The sequence below is a fragment of the Phocoena sinus genome, chromosome 3, assembly GCF_008692025.1.
Source record: "Phocoena sinus isolate mPhoSin1 chromosome 3, mPhoSin1.pri, whole genome shotgun sequence".
Classification (NCBI taxonomy): Eukaryota; Metazoa; Chordata; class Mammalia; order Artiodactyla; family Phocoenidae; genus Phocoena; species Phocoena sinus.
The window spans coordinates 113,378,645-113,400,335 of record NC_045765.1 but is presented as its reverse complement, the minus strand read 5'-3'; the positions used below and the strand labels follow the sequence as shown (position 1 = coordinate 113,400,335).

Below are 21,691 nucleotides of genomic sequence, written 5' to 3'. Positions count from 1 at the left end.
TGAGCTTGCAGGGACATCATATAGAACTAGCACTCCATGGCACAGCCTTTGGAAAACCTCGCTCTGATTACTAAAAGGGGAAAGGGGACTAACATTTATTCTTTGGCCACTATGTGCTAGGCACTGTGCTTCTTGAATATGGTATCAAATTTAATCACCATGGCTTCTGTACTTAGTATGAATTATCTGTATTGAACCCATTTTGTAGATGTGAGGACAGATCTTTGATGCTCCTTAGGTGTCTTTATTAGCTTGCTTTCTAGCATCACAAGCACCCACTACACAGAGGAATAAAATTCCTGATTTGTAGGTGTGTAGTGATTTTAGAACACTGGGATTTTGTGGGGACAAGGCACGTGTCCCTTTTACCCTTTATCAGCTCCTGCAAAGCAAGTGTTTTAAGGCGAGAAACATGTGCTTATAATGGAGGTATGAAGAAGATTGTTCTGAGTGCCTGATCCAATAGGCCTGGGGCCAAGGGGTACACCAGGTAAGACCTAATAAGGAGGACGGCCCTGGAGGGCAAGCCAAGGAGCCTCTGCACACCATCACTGTGAGCAAATGTGTGCTGTGCTCCAGAGACACAACATGAAAATACCTTCCTCCAACACAACCTGGTCTTAGATTGGCCATTTCCTGCAAACACACAATCAGGAATTTTCCTGTAGGAGCTATTATCTTCAAGTTCATCAAGACATGAAAACTCAGCAGCAAGAAAATTTATAGACTCCTTTAAATATCTTCCATGGACAGCACAGGGGAATGATTTAAAGGAGAGAGAGCATAACACAGAGCCTGTTGATCATTTTTAAGATTTGTTTCATAGTTTTCTGAACTATCACTGGAGAAATAATCCATTATAGTGTGACATTTGGGGGGAAGTTCTCAAGAGGGTATCTACTTGGGAACCCAATGAATTACCAGCACATTTTGCAGTTGAGAGCTCAGAATTTTATATACATACATATATATATATATAATATGTAGGCAATCTGGGAAGATTTATGATTTAAAAAAATTTTTTAATTTTATTTCCAATGCTGGATTTATAGGCACTCCTATGAGGCATATTTTCCTTCTCATGGTAACAACAATAATTTTAGCCTACATAATTAAATAATTTGTTAATGTAGAAGGATCCATGGTATACAAATGAGTATGATCTTCAGGTTGCCTGACCACTTTTCAGCAGCACACACGGTCGCAAACTGCAAAGTCGCTTTTTTTCTTAACATCTTTATTGGCGTATAATTGCTTTACAATGGTGTGTTACTTTCTGCTTTATAACAAAGTGAATCAGTTATACATATACGTATATCCCCATATCTCATCCTTCTTGCATCTCCCTCCCACCCTCCCTATCCCCCCCCTCTAGGTGGTCACAAAGCACCAGCTGATCTCCCTGTGCTATGCGGCTGCTTCCCACTAGCTATCTGTTTTACGTTTGGTAGTGTATATATGTCCATGCCACTCTTCGTCCCGGCTTACCCTTCCCACTCCCCATGTCCTCAAGTCCATTCTCTACATCTGTGTCTTTATTCCTGTCCTGCCCCTAGGTTCTTCAGAACCATTTTTTTTTTTAGATTCCATATATATGTGTTCGCATACGGTATTTGTTTTTCTCTTTCTGACTTACTTCACTCTATATGACAGACTCTAGGTCCTCACTACAAATAACTCAATTTCATTTTTTTTAATGGCTGAGTAATATTCCATTGTATATGTGCCACATCTTCTTTATCCATTCATCTGTTGATGGACACTTAGGTTGCTTCCATGTCCTGGCTATTGTAAATAGAGCAGCGATGAACATTTTGGTACATGACTCTTTTTGAATTGTGGTTTTCTCAGGGTATATGCCCAGTAGGAAACTGCGAAGTCTTTAACCAAAACAAGACCCAGGCAGGCTTTCAAACAGCAGTGCAGCAAGTGTAGGTTCCATGGGACACGGGAATCATAATTTAAATTCTAGAGTGCCCAAAATGGAGAGAAGGGAAAGTTACAGGCCAAGGATTGTATTTTCTTCCTTCCATAGTATCAGACATAGTGGCACAAACCAAGCCGGAAAGCTCACATTGCAACACTGCTCAGGGTGAACCGCCTCATTCCCACCACCCTCTCTGGGCAGCAGGCTGCCCAAGGTGCCAGATACCTCCTTCTCCCCGCACATGTACACGTAATATTTATATTTATATCCACACGTCCGTCCATTCAATCATCCAGGCATATTTACACGAATAGAACACACTGGGAGATAGTGTGTGTGTGGTTTCTACCCACGGCAGCCTGCATAGGCGCTGCGCTTTGTCTCGCTTCGGGGCACCCGTCATCCGAGCAGTGATCGCGGGGAAGGCACCTGCCTGTGCGGCCGCTTCCCACCCCGCTTGGGTTCCGCCTGAGCGCGGAGCTGGCTGGGTCGGGGACTAGGGGAGGCTCCCTTCCCGCAGCGTCTAGGTGGCAGCGCGGGAGGTGGTGCTGAGGGGGCTGTGAGCGTGGGAAGGAGGAAGGGGCGGCGGCGCCAGGCCCGCGGGGGGCAACGCCCTCTCGATGCTGCGAGGTTGCCCGGGGTAGGTCAGGGGATGCGGGCGCACTTTATCCCAGATCCCCTTGGGTGGGGCCTCTTCGAGGCGGGTTTCTCCTGAGCCGCCGAACCCAGCCGCTTTGAAATGGGGGAAGCTCCAGCTGGGGTCTCCAGCACTGCGAGGGGCGAAATGTTCCTAAAAATACAAAATTCCCTTGGCTATTTAAAAAGAAAATTTTATTAGGTAGTTTCCCCCCAAAAGGCCATTTCAAATGTCTGCTTGGGAGTCCGGCTATCTGGCCCTACCTGGCATTGGGGTGACGCGAAGCGCCAGGCAAAGTTTCCACCTGTCTGCTCCTGCTGCGCCCCAAGCCTTGCCACGACTTGTCTGTCAGCGTGGCGGTGGGGAGGAGGAATAGGCAACCTCGCCCAGCCTGGGGGCTCCCAGGAAGCCGAGTCAAAGTTAACAGGTCAGTCCCAGGCCCAGAAATAGGAGGCAAATCCTCTTTCCCCTGGCACTAGCCGGGTCCAGCACTCAGCATTCCTTGTTGTCCCACGGGACAGACTCGAGGCGCCGCCCGCGGGTGCGCAATGCATAGTCACACCCAGTGACTAATTAAGAACTGGGGCCCTTTCCATCATTCTGCTGCGAACACGGAGCCCTGACTTCTCCAAAAGTACCAGAGACTTGGGGGTGGCCCTACCCACCCCCATCCCGCGCAGCTGCAGCGCCTCTTACCCCGACTTCCCGGGGCGCGTCAGCCCACCCAGCAGCAAATCGTGCGTAGCTCGCGCCTCCCACGCGCGCAGTGACTCCCTCCCTGCGCGCCGCTAGTACTCGCGCCACGCCGTCTCCGGGCACTGCAGCACCGCGGGGGAGGAGGCGAGGCGGCGGCAGAGGAGGAGGTCCGCGGAGTGCGAGCCCCGAGCCACTTTCTCGCCCCTCCTCTCGCCGTTGACCCGCTCGGAGGAGTCACCACTCCGTGCGCTGCAGGAGAGAGCGACAGACGGAGGCGGCCCCAAGGAGCGAGCCAGAGCGGCGGCCGCCGCTGAAGCGCTGACACCATCCTGGGCAGGGGGTCCCCGGCGACTGGAGCGGTGAGTGAGGCACCTCGGCAGCGTTGGCGGGTTTTCCCAACGCAACTTTATTTCCTTTCCGGACCCGCTGGCCGGGCGCTGCAGCCTGGGGAACTTTTCGTAGCCTTTTAGAAGAGCAACTTTGCCCCACCTGCCCCCGGGGAAGGGGTTGCAGGTGCCAGGTGCTGCCCGGCCGGGCGTCTTTGCTGGAGCAGGACCGGGGAAGTCTGGGGTAAAGCAGATGGAGTGACCCCGGTTGCCCGGGATAGGTCAGGGGATGCGGGCGCACTTTATCCCAGATCCCCGGGGGAGGCAGGTAGGCAGCCGCGGGGATGTAGGGGCCACGCTCGCCTTCTGTAGGGACCTCCACCATCCTTTGCTTGCGTGGTTCGACGGGCAGGGCGAGGCTGCTTTAAAACAAGCAGCTCCTAAACCCTGGCCGGCTATCAGACCTGTATCCCCACCCAGCCTTGGGCTCAACTTTAAGCCGGGAATCCCTTTGCAGACGTGCGGATGGCGGGAGGGCAAAGGCAGCCGCAGTAGGCGCTGCGGGAGCCTAAAAGAAACATCGGGGATTTAAAAACTTCCACATAAATCCCCGAAGCCCCTGCCTAGCGTCTACGAGAGCACAAGCGAGGGATGGAGAGCAGGGAAACCCGCGGGGCTGTTTGTGAGTGTCTGCGCTTGCCTGCACTACGCCTTCATTCAGTAAAAACCTATTGACCATTTACTGTGGCCAGGCGCAGCGAAATAGACTCACTGGCGTGAGGCTCAGCGGGGAGAGGGGCCATCATCCGTAAACAAACTAACTACCCAAGTAATTTCAGGTGGTGAGGAGGGCTGTGGAAGTGATCACCCAACCCAACTGACCCTTTCTCTTGGCGGGCTCTTTCCCCTCCTCCTGGGTTCTAGAACTGGGAAGACTTTTCTCTCGAGTGCCTAGGGGACCGCCCCGGGCTGGGCCCACTAGGACTGCGGAATATGGTGATGAACTTGGCAGGGGGCAGCAGGCACCTCGCCGCAGATGCAGAACTCAGAGCCTTAGTGTGGGCGTGCAGGGACCTTAAGCGTCCGGCGCGCGTAGGCGGAGAGGGAGGGCTGAGTCCCAGGGGCTGGAGGTGCTGCCTGGAAGGCTGGAGCCGGGGTCGGGGGGGGGAGGTGGGAGCGTGGGGGGTGGGGGAGGGGAGGGCGTTAGCGTCACTGGCTACGTGTGCGAGTGATGCAAATGCAGACCCGGGGGCGGGGGTGGGGGGTGGGGAGGCGCTGGAGTCTCGGTCCGGGAGCGCGCGCGTGTGCGTCAAAGGCTCTCGGGTGATGGATGGCCTGCAGCGCACCCAGCACGGACAGCCGCTACCCGGCGCGGCGGGGGGGGCAGGGCGGGACCCGGCAGACTGCTGCGGGGGCGGGCGGCGGCGGCGCTGGGCGGCTACCGAAGCCCCACCGGGCCGGGGTTGCGGGTGGGCAGGAGGCTCCGCAGTGCGCCGCAGTGCCGGGAAGGCGCCGCAGCGGCCGGGCGCTCCCCGGGGACCGAAAAGATAGGGCGTCTTTCAAGGCGTCACCACAGGGATTCCCTGATGGTCTCCTCTCTCCTTGCACCTCCTCCCTTCATTCTTAGCTGACTGACAGCTGTAGAAAGAAAGTTGTTTCAGTTTAATTCTGATCCTTAATCCTGGAGGAGGATTTGGCATTAATCTCTTTGGCATACACTCATTTTCAGTGGCACGTTCCGAAAGGCCTCGTGCTCGCGGCAGGTTTTCATGTGAAAGCTTCGCTGTTGAGGTTCTTCAGATATCGTAAGGCTAATCCATTCCTTCGCCATTCTTCAGTTTTGTCAGGAGGCCTGGCCTCTAAGTGGAGCTGAGAAAGGCTTGCAAAACGATGTGTCGCATTCCTCCTTTATAACCTAAAAATATGTTAAAAACAGTACTACAAATGCATTCCATGGTAGAGAATAAAAAGCCCAATCCATGTTTCATTCTATGTATTAACAAAAAAGAAGGACCCTACTTTCTGGAAACCTAATGGCAGAGCTTTTTCTACTGGTTTTCCTGAATGAGCCCAAGTCTGCCGTACGTGTGGCAAAGGGAACGAAGAGGGATAGTGGGGTGGGGTTAAGGGAGAAAGGAGGAAAAGCAGTTATTAAAGAGCTCACAGACAAAGATCCTGGTCTCATTTTCCCAAGTATTATGTTATGTCACCTTATGTTATGGGCAGGTGACTTACCCTCTTGGGTTCATCCTCCCTGTTTGAGAAATGTGAAAAATAGCTGAGACTAGCTCTTATTAAAAAGTTGTTTTGGGGACAAAAGAGTCTCAGAGAGTTTTGGACGTACAAATTCTCTATGAATGGAAAATATTATAAATCAAAGTCCCTTTAAGGAGAAAGAAAACACTTATCTTTTAAAAAATTCTGGAGACTTCCTTGGGCACTGTTCCTTTAACGAAACTTGGCCATCAATGTCAGCAAATGCAGACAATAGACTTTTCCTAGCAGTCTAATATAAAATCGAATGCCATTAGCTGCTGGCTCTCTGGAGAAGGGGGGTGGGGGAGAAGCTCTGGATTACATCTGAATGTTTCTGGTGATGTGGTAGAGAAATCAAATTTATTTTTCATGACCCAGTGACATATAAAAGTAGCTTCTCTGGTGTGAGCAGCAGACTAGCCGACAAGCTTTTAGGTAAAAGTCCTACTCATTATTAATGCTGTCATATTCTGTAAGTGTGGAAGGTCCCTCAGAGAACAGGATGCAGTTTCCACCCTCAAGGCGATTACCGCAAAAGGCATTGAAATCTGCAGTATATTACGTGACCACAAGTACCAGAAAATCCATTTCCTATAATTAGGGATATTAGCTCTTCTTCTGAGGGAAACTTGTTGATGACATATTTCATGAATGAAAACATCTGATGTGTCAAAATGCCTTCCTAACCAGATCACTATGTTGTTTTTCATGTTACTCATGCGTAATGGTAGATTTTTGTGAAGAGTAAAAGTTAAAATGTCCTTTTTATTCTATGCGGCCGCATCAGGGGAAGATCTGTGATTTACCAGTGCTTCTTGGCTCTATGTTGCTGAGGTTTCTGTCTGAGCCACAGTTTACAACATGTATATCATTGCTCGTTTAACACAAACTCGTTGTTTAGATGAAGTCTGTTTGTAAACCTAGGAGAGGCAGCTCCTCACCCCCAGCCCGCTCATGCAGTTTTGGTCCAACATCGGTAAATTATTTTTGGTTTTGCTTTTTAAATTCCAGCTTTACTGAGCAGCCATTGCAAAATGTTGCAGTGGGTAGAATTCGAAGCTTCTTTCTTTTTGACACAGCTGAGATAACAATGGAGGATGAAGTTACTGTTTTAATTCTGGCTGAAAAGATGTTGTAAGAGGGTATAAAGACACCATTTAGTTTTATCACAAACACCCCTTGTAATTAGGAAGGGTCAGTAGTGGTTGCATATCACGATGGCTTCCCTTATTGGGACGAAGTGACAAAATGAAATGGATGGAGGGGGTGAATTGGATGGTTTGGTCCTTTCTGGTGCTAATATTCTTTTCCTCTGTGAAATATAGAAATATATGATGAGTTATAGTTTAAATTTGAACTTTTCTTATAAATAGAATATAAGAAATGTTTTTTTTTTTTAAGAAATGTTTTTGATTAACTCATACTGAAATTTTACATGGGGCTATGGGCTTTGTTTTTGTAGCATAATTAGTCTATTAGATTTTGTATTATGCCATGAGAGGTATGAGTTAAAACGTTTTTAAAAGACCAAATTTGAAAAATGATAATCTCAGCTTGACGTAAAGTGGATATTCAGATCAATTTAACGTGACATTTTAAATGTTTTCTCTTGACTACCTAATGCACACCATGCCTGCTGTATCTTTTCCTGTGAACTGTATGTGATACAAATGATTAAGACCAGACACTGAGAACTATATTGATGGGTTTTAGTCTTCTTATAGCACTTGGGCCCTCTTACAGTTCAAGAGCACAATGAGATTTATGACAAGTTAGACTAAGTGCTTTCTCCTGTCATTTGCCACTGTTTGAAAATCTTACGAACTAGAATCCTAGAATAGCCCAATAGATCAGGGCGCTCAAATAGTCATGTGTATCATACTTTCCAGGGGAGCTTGTTCAAATGGAGGTCTCTGAGCCCCATCCTAGACATTCTAAATGAGTGGTTTCATGGGTGGGCCTGGAGTATGCTGTTTATCAGGCTCTGCCACGTGGGTTGGATGCTGTCGTTTGGGGACCACAGTTGTAGGAACACTTGAACTAGTACTGGGCAGTGCAGCAAGGACCCAGAAAGCATGGGCTTTCTAAGCTATGTTGTTCTCTTTGATATTTATGGACTATCTACTTGAAGCTCTCAGAGAAATCACATTCTAGCTGGCAAGGAGGATTCAAGATGGCTAACTTCTTTGGTAAGTCAGAGGCAGAGTGAGTGAGATAGGTGTTTGGGAAGGACTCTGTGGAGAGAGATGGGCATAGGCAGAGCGAACATCAAATGTAACCGGTCAGTCCAGTGGCATAAAGACTGAAAACCTTAGCCTTCAAAGCCTTCAGGGCTCTAGGGGGTCTGGCCCCAGCTCACTTCTGTAACCTCATGTTACATAACCCCCAAACCTCTCCCATCCTAGCAACTTCAAACATCAGTCTTCTGCTCCCATGGCAACCTATCACCTGCTCCAACATGCCTTTGTCACATTAATGCTTTATGTTATTCAGATTTTAGTCCAGTCTTCTCTTTCTGGGGAAGCCTCCCAAACCTCTTTTGTGAGGTTAAAATTCCCTCTCCCATCACAGTGTACTTTTCCTTATATATAAGGTTGTCAGAGAAAAAGAGGATGTTCAGTTAAATCTGAATTCATTTTTAACATAAATGTCTCAAATATTGCATGAGACATATTTATATTAAAACATTATTTACTGTTTATATGAAATTTAAATTTATCTGGGCATCCTGTATTTTTATTTGCTAAATCTGGCAAGTCTGTTTATAAAGCTCATTAATTTTACCATTTCCCTTTTTTTTAAAAATGAGATTCTTTCAGTAATATCTATCTCTCCTGACTAAACCGTTAAGCTCCAGGAGGCCAAGGACAGGATTAGGGAGAGGTGGCTGTTTTGTTTTGCTGTTTTCTCCCCGGTGTCTGAAGAGCTCAGTAAATGCTGTCAGATGAATTAATGAGCTCTTTGAGAAAAATGGTGTAACCATAGACAAGTTTCTTAACTTCTCAGAGCCTTAATTTCTCCAGCTGTGAAAAGGTAATTTTTATATCTACTTTTTAGGATTGTGTGTGGAAGTTAAATAGGGAAAATATACATAAAGCGCCTAGCGTGTTGCTTTGTAGGCACCGTGCATTAAAAGGTGCCTTTTCTCTTCTCCCAATGTTTGTCTTGTAAGATGAAAGGATTCCATTTTAATGTATGAAATCCTCCTTCCTTTTTATTATAATGCAATCCTGAATGCTTCTGGAATATTTACCAAATGCACCGTACTCTGGGGGTTCAGCTATGCAGTTATAGCGGTGCAGCCATCTGTGGAATGGTGACTCCTGAGGCTGGCTTCATGGGCCTGTGGCATGTGCAGTCACACAGGGTCTCACACTTGGAAGGGCCTTTTGTTTGATTTATGCTCTGCCCTCACCTTTTGAAATTCCTTGAACAAGGTCCCCCATTTTCCTTTTGCATTGGACCTTGCCAGTTATGCTATGGATCCTGGTAACCTGTGCACGTTTGCATTTAGCACATGCATCGGGAGCATTATATTTCGTCTTTATAATGGACCCTGGCAGCTCTCATTACTCGGAGAACTTGTGATTTTCCCCAGATACATGGCTTATAATTGACCTGATTATGACCACCCCGTGTGTCCACACTTTTGACTGAGCATCAGGAGCTTTGGAAGAACTAGCCTTAGGTCTCCTATTCTTAGGTCACCTCCGTGGGCCTTCCCTCCCCATAGCTGCTCCTGCGATTGCTGAAACAGGATCTTGAAGTTCTAGGTCTGCCTTTGTAGGAAAATCAGGACCACCAGCAGTTAGTTTAGATACTGTCTCCTCCAATATTCAGGTTTTTAAATCTGCAGGTTCACCCAAGATAAACAGTGATCTTGGAAGGTTGAAACTTTACTAAGAGAAATATCTGAGATGTTTGTTCTTTGCTCTAAATTACTCAGATGAGTCACATAGCCCTGGAGCCTCTGCAGGAGGGAACAGCCATGCATTTCGGCAGTGGGTAGAGAAGGTGACCCACTTTGTCATTGCAGGCTCTGACTAGCCTGTTTTAAAATACACTCATCTTAATATTACTTTTTAGTAGTTCTAAGCGTGCCATTTTTTTCTTTATGCCATTTTTGTGCTTATGTGTGTTTGTAGTTAAGAAGTGACTCCAGTGATTCCACGGGGCCGTTCTCAAGTTTGCCCTCATACTGTTATTATTTTTAACACATGACAGCATGCACCCAGTTCTTGCACACGAAACACAGTATGAGCTGCATTGAACACACAGATCATTTAAGTGTGAAGAATATTATTTTTTGAAGTATCCAATTAAATCTGCAGCCTGGGTTTCCTATTGGCCACATCCGTGTAGAGGTAGAATTATAGGCCCACAATAGCCTCTACAGTCATTTCTCCAGTTCTATTCCTCCCCCAGTTGTGGATTCCCAGCCTTCTTTAAAGATTTCTCACTGTTTCTTTGAGTCCTCAGGGGTCACTCCTGCAGTCCTTGTCCCTAGTTCCCTGCAGCAACATCACTGCAGTACTGCCGAACCTGCTTCCCTTTGCCCAGGACGTCCTGGCTCCAGTACCGTAGAATCTGCTGATGCCACCGTGCGCTCTTAATGTCCCTGGGGAGCTTAGAGAATGTGTGAATGCTTGGGGGCTGGTGAAAGGACACTTGAAGTGACACAGTGTCCTGTATTCACATTTACTTGTCCCCACTGATGCTGGCCCATTGTCCTAGGGTTATAAATAGTGGGTCTGAATTTGCCTTTCGCTTGGGATGAGCCCTGTCCTGGGAGACGTCTTAGTCGCTCCCTTTTAGACATACTGAGAGGTATCAGAATATTCAGATGAATCATCAGAATTTTGTAAGGATGTTCATGGCATCATTATTTGCAATAGCGAAAAGTTAGAAGCAACCTAAATGCTCATCAGAGGATGGTTACATCAGTTACAGTGCATTTAAATAATGAAATATTACACAGCCATTGAAATGAATGAGGTGAACCTATACGTACTGGAACTATTTTGAAGCTATGTTATTAATTAAAAATATAGCAGTTTATTAACCAGAATAGTTGTTATGTCTCTATTAAAAAATGAAGGTACGTTAAAAAGTCTGGAAGGATGAAGACCAAACTATTTGGGGTAAAAGATGGAGAGGACCTGACACTTTTACTTGATACATTTCTCAATACATTTCTCAATGAGTTTTCAACAATAAGCACATATTACTTTTATAACTAAGGCATCAGTAGAGGTGGTGAAAGTTAATTTCAAGATATCCCTGTGATGCTATTTCTCAAAGGTATTTAATAAATATAAATATGTCTCAATTAATGTTTAGGTGGTAGAAAGCAATGCCAGTTTTTCCTGGATACTTTTCTAGTCCATAATATCAGTAAGGTAATCAAAGTTGTGAGAACATAAATTAGTTTAGTTATGTTCCATAAAACTGTTTTCATTTTGAATGAAAAAAGGCAGATACCTATAAGCGTTTGATACATTGGCCCTTGAGAATGACTGCTCATTGCTGACCTAGGTTGTTAAAGCTGAGGACCTTCCTCCTCCCGCCACCCCTGTTCTCAGTAAGTCTTATGTGTCCAATAGCTATCATAAGCCTATATTAATATGCTGCATGTTTTGCTTTGAGGGACATTATTTATTGTACTGTGACTGTGTATTTGATGGGACTGGAGATTGGCAGTTTTTTATCTTCTCTTCTCATGGACCTGGAATGTCCTCCCTCCCACCACCTCTCCTCCTCCCCTTCCCAACATCTGCACATTGGTCTACGGAAAAGGCTCCTACCCGTCCTCCAAGCCTCAGCTTAAAACTCACTTTTCATGACCCTCCATGGCAGAGTTCGGGCCCCTTTCTCGGATTCTCCCAGTCCCCTTGCAGCCACACTGAAGCAGTGCTTCTCACACGGTGTTATCGTGGCCTCTCTACAGGAGCTTTCCTGAGTCCCTTGGCTCATAAGTCCCTAGACTCTGAGTCCCTTGAACTTCAAGGAAAGAGGCCAAGTCATGGGGATCTTTGTAACCCCTGGCGCTGGACACATAGAGGCTAAAAACCTTTTAAATTATTTTAGAATCTTTTTTATGGCAGTGTAATACACAGAGGGAAAAGTGCACATATTAAAAGCGGATAGCTGAATTGATCTTTATAAACTGAGTGCATCTCTTTAACCAGCACCCAGATCATGAAGGAGATTATTCCCAGTGCCCCAGAAGCCCCTTGCATGTCCCTTCCAGTCATAACCCCTTCTGCTATCCTGACTTCACTCCTCTGGAGGCGCCTAACACAGCTCTCCCTGTCTTGCCCGGATGCCCATTTCATTCATGCCCGTCGTCTGGGAAACTGCTTGCCAGAGCCTTACCCCTGCCAGTGGACATGAGCATGTCATGGCTCCGCTGTCTCTAGATGCCCAAACTCCCACTTCACAACATACCAGAGTCAGAGAAAATGGTCCCTAATTTGTTCCACACTATTAGCTACGGGACAGCTCCACCTGTGACCCAAGTCTAAGTCCCTCATGGGCAGTTCTGTCATTTGATCTCCACTTTTATCAGATTGGATAAGGTTCCTTCTGTTTCTAACTTGCTGAACTTTCATATGAATGTGTATAGAATTTAATGCTTTTAAGCCGCTGATTAATTACAAAATCATTTCTTTTTAATAGATAAAGACTCCAGGTTTCTGTTTCTTCTTGTGTCAGTTTTGGTAAGCTGCATTAAAAAAATATATTAATTTTATCCAGATTGTCAAATTTATTGCATAGTTACTTATAATCACCGCTTTGTTTTTATTTTGTGAACTCTGTGATTCTTGTATCTAATTGTATTTTCTTCATTGCTTTGACTAGTTAGAAGTTTAGTCAGTTTTTTTGTGTAGATTCTAGAAACTTTACGGAGTTATGTGGTGTTATATGAAGATCTTAAAAAATATATATGAATTATTTGAAATGCATCCCTATGTCATTTGAACCTGTAATCATTGCCTGTGGTTATATGTAATTTTTAAAACTCATTATTTTTTCTATTTATCATTGAATAACAACCCTAAAAATTCAGAACATTAGTAAGTAGAGTGACAGATATATTTAATTACTTTTCAAAATGTCTAAATGTTAGAAGCTAGGTTTGTAGAAGATACCAGTTCCTTTGAAGGCAGAAATGTTGACAAAAATCAAATACCCATGGGCCTTCTGTGGGCCTACTGATTATTTAATGCTATCCTTGTTTATAATCTGAAAGGGTAAATGAACCACGATTTGAATTTTGATGACAAGGGTTTTATTTTGCGACAGCCATGGGCCTTAATCAATCCTCATTTCATCTCTGCCTGCCTTTACATGAATCTGTCAGGCTGTGGCAGACTTTGCCTATTCTGTCCTTCAAGGGTAGGAGAGTGAGCTCCTGAGATACCTGTTGGTGTGGTTCGTGTAGGACTCTCCCAATACCATACCCAGTGACTCATACAGCTAGTGACTCAGCATTGTGTGTTTATATAGCACCAATTAACTTCTACCTTTTCCATAGATCCCACCCAGTCCTTCATTTTCCCAGTGTCCACCTATTCCCTGTCCAACATCATGAATTTCTCATTCACTTTTCTATTTCTCCTTTAACCATACTTGCCCCTACTGCCTGTGCTGGGTGGGCAGGTATTTGCCAGACATTTATTACTATGTCATGCTGCCTTACCGCCACTCCAAAAGTTAGTAACTGAAAGCAATAATCATTTCTTTTCACCCATGCCTCTGTAGATTGGCTTGGGGCTGGCTGATCTAGGTTGAGCTTTGCTGGGTTTTCTCTAAGTTGCAGATTAGGTTCAGGTTTTTAATCCTCCTTGGAACAGTTGGCTATCCAGTTCATAGTTTTCTGCATGGAGATGGCCGAAGTACGAGAAAGGTGAGTGGAAACGTGATGCCTCTTAAGGTAGGCTCTGAACTGGTACCTTGTCCCTTCAGCCCACATTCCATTGACCAAAGACAAAATACATAGGACAGTTACACATAACAAAGCACTGGCTCACATACTGCACAACTTTCCAGTGTCTCAATAGATACCCATTTCGGTGAAAATTTTGTTTCTAGTACTTTAAGCTGAGACCTTTTTTCTGTTTTATATATAAACACAAGTATTTTTATGTAGTTTTTATATACAGGAGTCAAACTACTTATAAATCAAGGGAAGATTTTATTTTGTTTTATTTAAAATCTTACCAAGAGTTGTTCATCATTTCCAAACATCACATCACCAGTAGTAACAAAACACTAGTTGTGATATTTAAGTTGCTAATAAGCTCACCTATATTTGTCTACATTGGTGGTTTTCGCATTCATGGTGATTCTACATTTAGAAGCAAGCATCTCTTGGGACTTCCCTGGTGGTCCAGTGGGTAAGATTCCATGCTCCCAATGCAGGGGGCCCTGGTTCGATCCCTGGTCGGGGAAATAGATCCTGCATACATGCCACAACTAAAGATCCCACATGCTGCAACTAAGACCTGGCACAGCCAATAAATAAATAAATAAATATTAAAAAAAAAAAAAGAAAGAAGCAAGCATCTCTTGTCTTCATTTTATATTCTAAAGTTGTTACACTGGGACATTTACGTATTTATAAACATTATTATTTGTTTGATTTCTCCTTATTACTGTTAGGATATATAGGTATTTTAAATTTATGTGTGCAGACAGGTTATTTCATCTGAAAATTATTTAATAAGGCATTGCCAAGTATATGGTGTTAGTAGGCGCTGTTGGACTGCTCTAAATTCTCTATATTAGCACTATGTGTAATAAGACAATTTATATTCGGGGGTGGGAAGGAGCAGGTTGTAACACAGGGAGGGCTCTTCCATCTTAGCACTGTGCCTGAAGGGGACATGCGCCTTCTGTGACGGTTGTCACATTACTCTCTAGCAGTGTTTGTGAAGGGAGGTGAGTGTGAGCTGGACCTGCCTACAGAAATGGTGCGTCCATAGAGAATAGACAAGCCTTTATCATAGTTCTGCTTCTGAAGCTCACCCTAAATTCAGGCAGTCTGGGGATTTGGACCATGAAGGCACTGTGTTTTTACCGTGCCGCTCTAACCTCGATCAGTGATGGATAAGACCGGGGAGGCTTAGAGGAGAGAAGAAACAGACGTGTTCCGAGATGGCTGTTCCAACAACCATAGGGGATGCCCAGTAGGAATCTGGTGGTTTCTTTCTAACCCTGTTTTAAAAATACTATTATTTTCTGAGGCCACGGCCAGACAATGGATTCTGTGGGAGTCCCCTGCCAGAGTCTTCTGTGTGAGAGTGGGAGCCTCTAAATTGCTTCCAGAAGAGACCGACAAAAGAGGGAGTGAAAACTTGGTGACCTGTTTTGGTCCATAGGTCAAAGGTCTGAATATTTTCCGATCAACTGAAATTGATGTAAGGGTAATTCAGAAGGACTAAATCAGAAGATGTGGAAAAAGCGACGCAGGACTGGATGATATATGCCTCTCTGTGTGCCTTTTACTCTAGAGTTGGAATATTGATAAGGGCATCACACTCTATCTGTGGCGAGCACAGGACATGTTGTTAGAGCAGAGCTCACGTCATTTACTGATAAATACATTACAGCTAATTGTTTTCCCAGGCGTCCATTACTGCGAACCTGAGTATGTAACGATCGCGTCTGCCTTTTGGAATACAGACGTGTGTGCGCAAGAAGGTTTGATTACGTTCAAAGGCAGTAAGTTAAAAAAAAAAAAATCCAAACCTGTAAAAGTTAACAGACACTTCCCAGCAAATCTGAGGAGAAAACCAATGATTAATATAATTGAACGTGAGACCCAGGAACATAGGCCATCTTATACTTGCAGCTTTATTTAACATCCGGAGGATGATGTGATACTACTTAAGGGCTGCTATGAGCCATATCCAAAGATGTCTTGGGACAAATAATTAATTCATTTACTCCCAACTTCTTGGCATTATACACTCCCTTATTATTACCGTATTACACAGTGCTGTGTTGATGACCACATCAGACATTTGGTGTAGCATCGTATTCCATTTAATAAAGCTCCTAAATAAGATGGAGAATAATGGTTCATGCTATGTCCAATTGCTGGCTTAGAATGTTTTTCCACTTAGTAGATGGTTTTGGAACTGGATACTGCAAAATTTTAAAAATCAGACGATGAATTATCTTTGCCCAAGATTAAAGTGCAATAAAGTGTGGATCTGAGCTCTTGGGGCTCCCAGAGGTGCTTTTGAGGTTACTTCTGCACCTCCTGCTGGCCGTGTTAGCTGGTATATGTGTGTCTCTTGGGGGAGTGTGTGTGTGTGTGTGTGTGTGTGTGTGTGTGTGTGTGTCTCCATTTCCTCTTGCCCAGTGGTGATGGGTTGTGACATCTTCATTCAGGAAACCATGACAATGTTAAGTGCCTTCTCAGGGTCTTCTGATCACATTGTGCTTTTCTGCTTGGAGGGGTTTCCTCCTTCTCATGAAAGGTATCTAGCTGCTGATTTTCAGTCTGGCTGATAGATGACAACACAAAATGCTCTTTCATAACAGTTTTCACCGTCTCTTTGTCATTTCTCAATGGCAGCATTGGGAATCAGGATGTCCAGTTTCTTAATGTGACAGCTTGTCACGCCAGCCACTGCACTCGTCCTTAGCCTGAAGACTATTTGGGTTTATATTCAAAAGAGTTCAGCTTACCTTCTAGTAATAGTGAGAGGGATTTATGATGATCTTTTCTGATCATGTGAGATTTTCCCTCTTTTCACTCAAGCTGAATTTTTCATTCAAAATTTCAAACTTAATTCTGAGAACCAGGGTGTATTTGTATGTGTATGTTCCTTAGCCTAACAGATTTCTCATGTCTTAGAAGAGATAAAATTGGGAGTTGGTGATCAGATATGAATTCTAACTCTTAGTTGAATTTTTTTAATGTGCTAAAAGTCTCAAAATGTACAGCTCTTTCAGCAGATAGGCCATAATATTTTATTTGTAAAATGCTCAGTGAATATTTATAATGTCAATCAACTGTAAAATCAGCAAATGTTTATTAGCTTTGTTAAATATTAGGATAATCAGAAAAGGAGGTGCTTTAGGTAAATCATGGCATTTATTATTTAGTCCTGATCTTAGAAAAGCTGCCTTTTACCTCAACTGGAGGTCAAGCTTGGATATTTATTTATTTGTTTATTACCTCAAAAGCTACAATATGCTAAATGAAATAAATGCAGGTTCACAGTATGTAATGGAAACTAGCATCAAAACTACGTTTAAGGGCTTCCCTGGTGGCGCAGTCGTTGAGAGTCCGCCTGCCGATGCAGGGGACATGGGTTCGTGCCCCGGTCCGGGAGGATCCCACATGCCGCAGAGTGGCTGGGCCCGTGAGCCATGGCTGCTGAGCCTGCGCGTCCGGAGCCTGTGCTCCGCAGCGGGAGAGGCCACAACAGGGAGAGGCCCGCGTACCGCAAAAACAAAAAAAAACAAAAAACCCAAAAAAACTACGTTTAATCCAATTTAGCCCCAGTTATTGCCCTTAAAGCATACTCTTTCTTATGAGATTCTAAAAGGTACTGGAGTTTATCTGGAGGTAAGAAAACAGATAAGTTATTTAATAACAGTCTTTAAGTATTTAAAAGGTTAAATGCACAAAAGATGGTGCCTACGTTTTCTTAACAGGAAACAGGAGAAAATAGACTTGAGTAGAAAATTGAATGAAATAGAAATTTCAATTCAATTTCAGTCAACAAATCGATCATCTCCCTTGTGCAGGGGATATGCTATGCTCATTAGGAAAAATGAGATGTGATGTCAAACATACAGACCTTGGAGGGATGGCTCTGACAAGTTACATAGACGTCCTGTAAAATAAACAGTGGGAGTCCAATGAAAGCAGTCCTAAACTCCATGGTGGTTTTAAGGCAGCAGAAGGATATTTGCCTAAGGCGGGGTTTCTCAATCTCAGCACTATTGATATTTGGGCCAAATAATTCTCTTTTGTGAGTGACTGTGCTGTGCATTTTCGGGTGGTTAGCAGCATCCCTGGCTTCTACCCACTAGATGCCAGTAGTATTTTCATCTCCAGTTGCCAAAACCAAAAACATCTCCAAACATTGCCAGACATCTCAGGGTAGGAGTAGAGGGCATTGGAAATCACCCTTGTTGAGAACTATGGACTTAAGGAGAAAAGAAAACCTTCAGAAGCCATCGTTTTTGAGATGAATCTTGAAGGGCAGGTGGGATTTTATCAGGCAGAGAGGGAGACGCGAGGTGTTTGAGGTAGAGGTGGCGCATGCTGGGGGCAGGTGGGGAGTGGCAAGTGATCCTGTGGATCTGGGAGAGAGGCTTGTGAGGGCCAGAATGTCAGCAGTGGTGGGAGATTGAGCTGCAAGGGTGAGTAGGACTCCTTGAAGGTCAGAGGCAGCGGTTTGGGCTCAATTTGAGCAGGAAATTATGGTTATTAGAACTATACATTTAGAAAGGTGAATTTGAAATCAGGTGTGCAATGGCTTAGAGGAGGAAGAGCCTTGAGGTAGAGATGCCAGTTAGGAGTGGTCAGTTTCAGTTACTTCATGTAGATGAACGCCCATTCTTCACTGCAGGTATTTACTGCACCTGTACTAAGTGCTAGGCCCTGATCCAGCTCCTGGAGGTAGAACAGAGAACAAAAGCAGATAAAGTCCCTGTTCTCTTGGAACTTACATCCCAGAGTGGGAGAAGACAGACAATAAGCAAAAATGAAACTGTCAAAATAATCTTACAATGCTGTCTAAACCCTATGAAGACATTAAACGGTTGATGTGATCATCGGTGATTGGAAAGTCTGCTAATATTAGTGATAAAAACTTATTATTACAATGAACTAAGACATGCTAACAATTTTGTTGCAAAGAAATTGCATTTACATCATCGTTTACTAGGAAGTTCATCCCTAGGTGGCTAAAAATAGAGGTAAAATAGAATGTATTTCGTCCCTGTTGACATATGAAAGTATCTGTTATGAAGAATATCTCTTTGTAAAATTAATCCTTGGAAAGGGATTTTACTTGCACGGCCACTGGAACATTGGACAATTCCTTTTAAAACATTGGACAGATTACAAGGGAAGAAGAAAGAAAGAAGGCTACTAACATTTGCTGGGTTCCTAGCACACACCAGCCATGCTTCTAGACATTTGTTATTTAGTTTTTATCATGTCCTAAGTCCCGGGCACCATTATTCTCTCACTTGGAATAATGTAGCAGCTTGCTAACAGGCCCTTAACATTTGCTGAGTTCCCAGCACACGCCAGCCAGGCATTTGTTATTTAGTTTTTATCATACCCTGAATCCCGGCCACCGTCATCTCTCCCTTGGAATGATAGAATAGCTTCCTAACAGGTCCTTTGGCCTTCAGTTTTGTCCCTTTTCAATTCTTTATTCAGAATGACCTTTGTAAAACACAAAAAGACCATGTCCATTTCATATTAAAAGTCTCCAGTGGCTCCCCGTGGCCTTGAGTTCAATTAGCAATTTCTTACTAGGGCCACAGTGAACTACCTTAGGTCCTGGTGGCACCATGCTCTCCCCCTCCCTCCTCTGAGCCTTTCACCTGTCTGGAGGCTCTCGCCTTCACCCTTCACCCCACAGCTCGCCTAGCTAACTCTCACGCATCCTTCAAAACTCACCTAAAGGTAGCTTCCTTGGGGAAGTGTTAACCTGGTCTTCCCAGGTGTAGTTTAGACGCCCTTTCAACATGCAGCCGAAACACCTTCTCCTTATCCAGTGACAACACTCGCTGCTGTTTGTGAATGCTCGTTTCCTTGTCTTGATTCTTGAAGGTTTATCCTTGTGGACCTAGCAGGTGACCCAGGGCCTGGCACAATCAAGGAATATTTGTGGAATGAATCAGTAGAGGGCAGTGCATTTTAGAAATGAACAGGCCGAAGCTCAGAGAGCATATGTTACTTGCTCAACGTCACAGAACTGTTAATAATGGATTCATACCTGTGGGGCTTCAGAATTCAGGTTCTCTGCATATACCAGGGGAGCCTGTGTATTCTGTGGAGCTCCGTAAGAGCATTATAGAGACTCTTTGGCTTAGATGGTTTACTTGTAGCCTTGCTGAGAGGTGTTCAACAAATGTTCATTATTAATCAAACGGGAAGCAAGACCCTGACTTTAAGCAGTCTCTTTCATCCGTGTGCTTCTGTGATATCACCAGCCTAGGGCTGCCAAGGCTTGAGTCCTCTGTGTTCATAGCCAACGGAGGCTTAGCATTTGGAAGAGCTAGATTTTGTCTTTCATTTGTTTGACTCAATATTCTGTTAGACGTTTACACAAGTGCTTTTTGTTACAGCACCTGGTATGCTTCATTCCCTGTCCCTTCCAATTCTGTCACAATGTCGGTCTGCAAAACCATATAAGGATGTGTGAGGAAGCTGTGGAGTATGTAAAAATGCATAGTTGAAACCACAAAAATATTCACTATGTTGTCTAATGGATTTGTAAAATTACAGCACCTTTGATTCATTATCTACCATTCTTTGTTTAGTCCTCATGCCTATTTATAGTCACTGGAACACAAAGTAGAGAGGAATTTTGTGGTATTATTCACCTGCATCTAAGCTCATTCGTAATTTCATGACTTTAGTAAACAGCAGCATGTTTTTCTCAGGCATGTAGAAACTTAGAGGACAATTACAAAACAAAATGTTTCAAATAGTATAATGCTGAAATTCCTTTTGAATTTTAATGCCCCTCTGGTATGTATCTTAAATGGGTGTGTAATGATTGTAGCAAAGAAACCTAAAGTTCTCTTCCTTCAAACCTGGGCTAATCTCTGGAGTTCTTGCCATAACCACTGCTGCCAGCCTAGATGGGTTTGCATGTCAGCCTGTGACTTATAAGCTTCTTCACTGGGTAGGTGTACACTCTTCTAGCAATATGCTAACTACTATAGTAAGTTGGATTAATAGACTAATAATAATAGCAAATATTTATTATTGTCTGGGTGCTCTTTGTTATAGCACCTAGACTATTTTCATACACAATCTCATTTAACCCTCACAGTTCTATGAGATTGGTACAACTAGATTCTAATGTGTTTTCTGGTGATTTCTACTAAACATTTGAGGAAGAAATAATGCCAATGCTGCATAAGCTCTTCCAGAATATAGCAAAGGTGGATAAGCTTCCCAAGTCATTTTATGAGGCCGACATTCCCCCCCTACTAAAACTAGACAAAGACATAACCAAAAAAAGAAGCTTCAGACCAGTATCCTTCATGAACATAGACAAAAATATCTCCAACAAAATACTAGCAAATTGAATCCAGAAAGTTATAAAAAGAATAATATATCATATGACCATGTTTATTCTGGTAACACAATGCTGTTTCAACATTCGAAAAATCAGTCAATGTAAATTATCATATCAACAGTCTAATAGATGCAGAAAAAGTATTGGACAAAATTTAGCATCCATTTATGATTTTTAAAAAAACTTTCAGCGGACTCCGAATAAAAGGGAACTTCCTTACAAAAGACATCTACAAAAACTTACGCTTAAGATCATCCTTAATGATGGAAGGTTGAATGTTTTTCCATTAACACTGGGAACTAGACAAGGATGTCTGCTTTAACCACTCCTAGTCAAAATTATATTAGAAGCCATAGCCAGTGCAAAAAGTAAGAAGAAGAAATAAAAAGCATGTTGCAGGAAAGGAAGAAATAGAACTGCCTGTTAACAGATGATATAGTTATCTACATGGAAAGTACCAAAGAATCCACACGAAAAGCTACTAGAACTTATATACAAAAGTCAGTCATATCGTTAAGTATGAGCAATAAGCGGTTGGAAATTCAAATTTAAG

General features: G+C 43.8%; 1 protein-coding gene across 3 annotated transcripts in view; it reads left to right on the top strand.

Moving 5' to 3' along the window:
- The first annotated feature begins 3,147 nt into the window (after positions 1-3,147).
- SV2C (synaptic vesicle glycoprotein 2C) overlaps positions 3,148-21,691 on the top strand; it is a 235,427-nt gene continuing 216,883 nt past the window's right edge. Inside the window, exon 1 of one of the 3 annotated variants that reach the window (XM_032626875.1) lies at positions 3,148-3,619. The gene's annotated coding sequence lies outside the window, so the exon portion shown is untranslated. The remainder of the gene's footprint in view (positions 3,620-21,691) is intronic. The other 2 variants (XM_032626876.1, XM_032626877.1) reach the window with 2 other exon arrangements.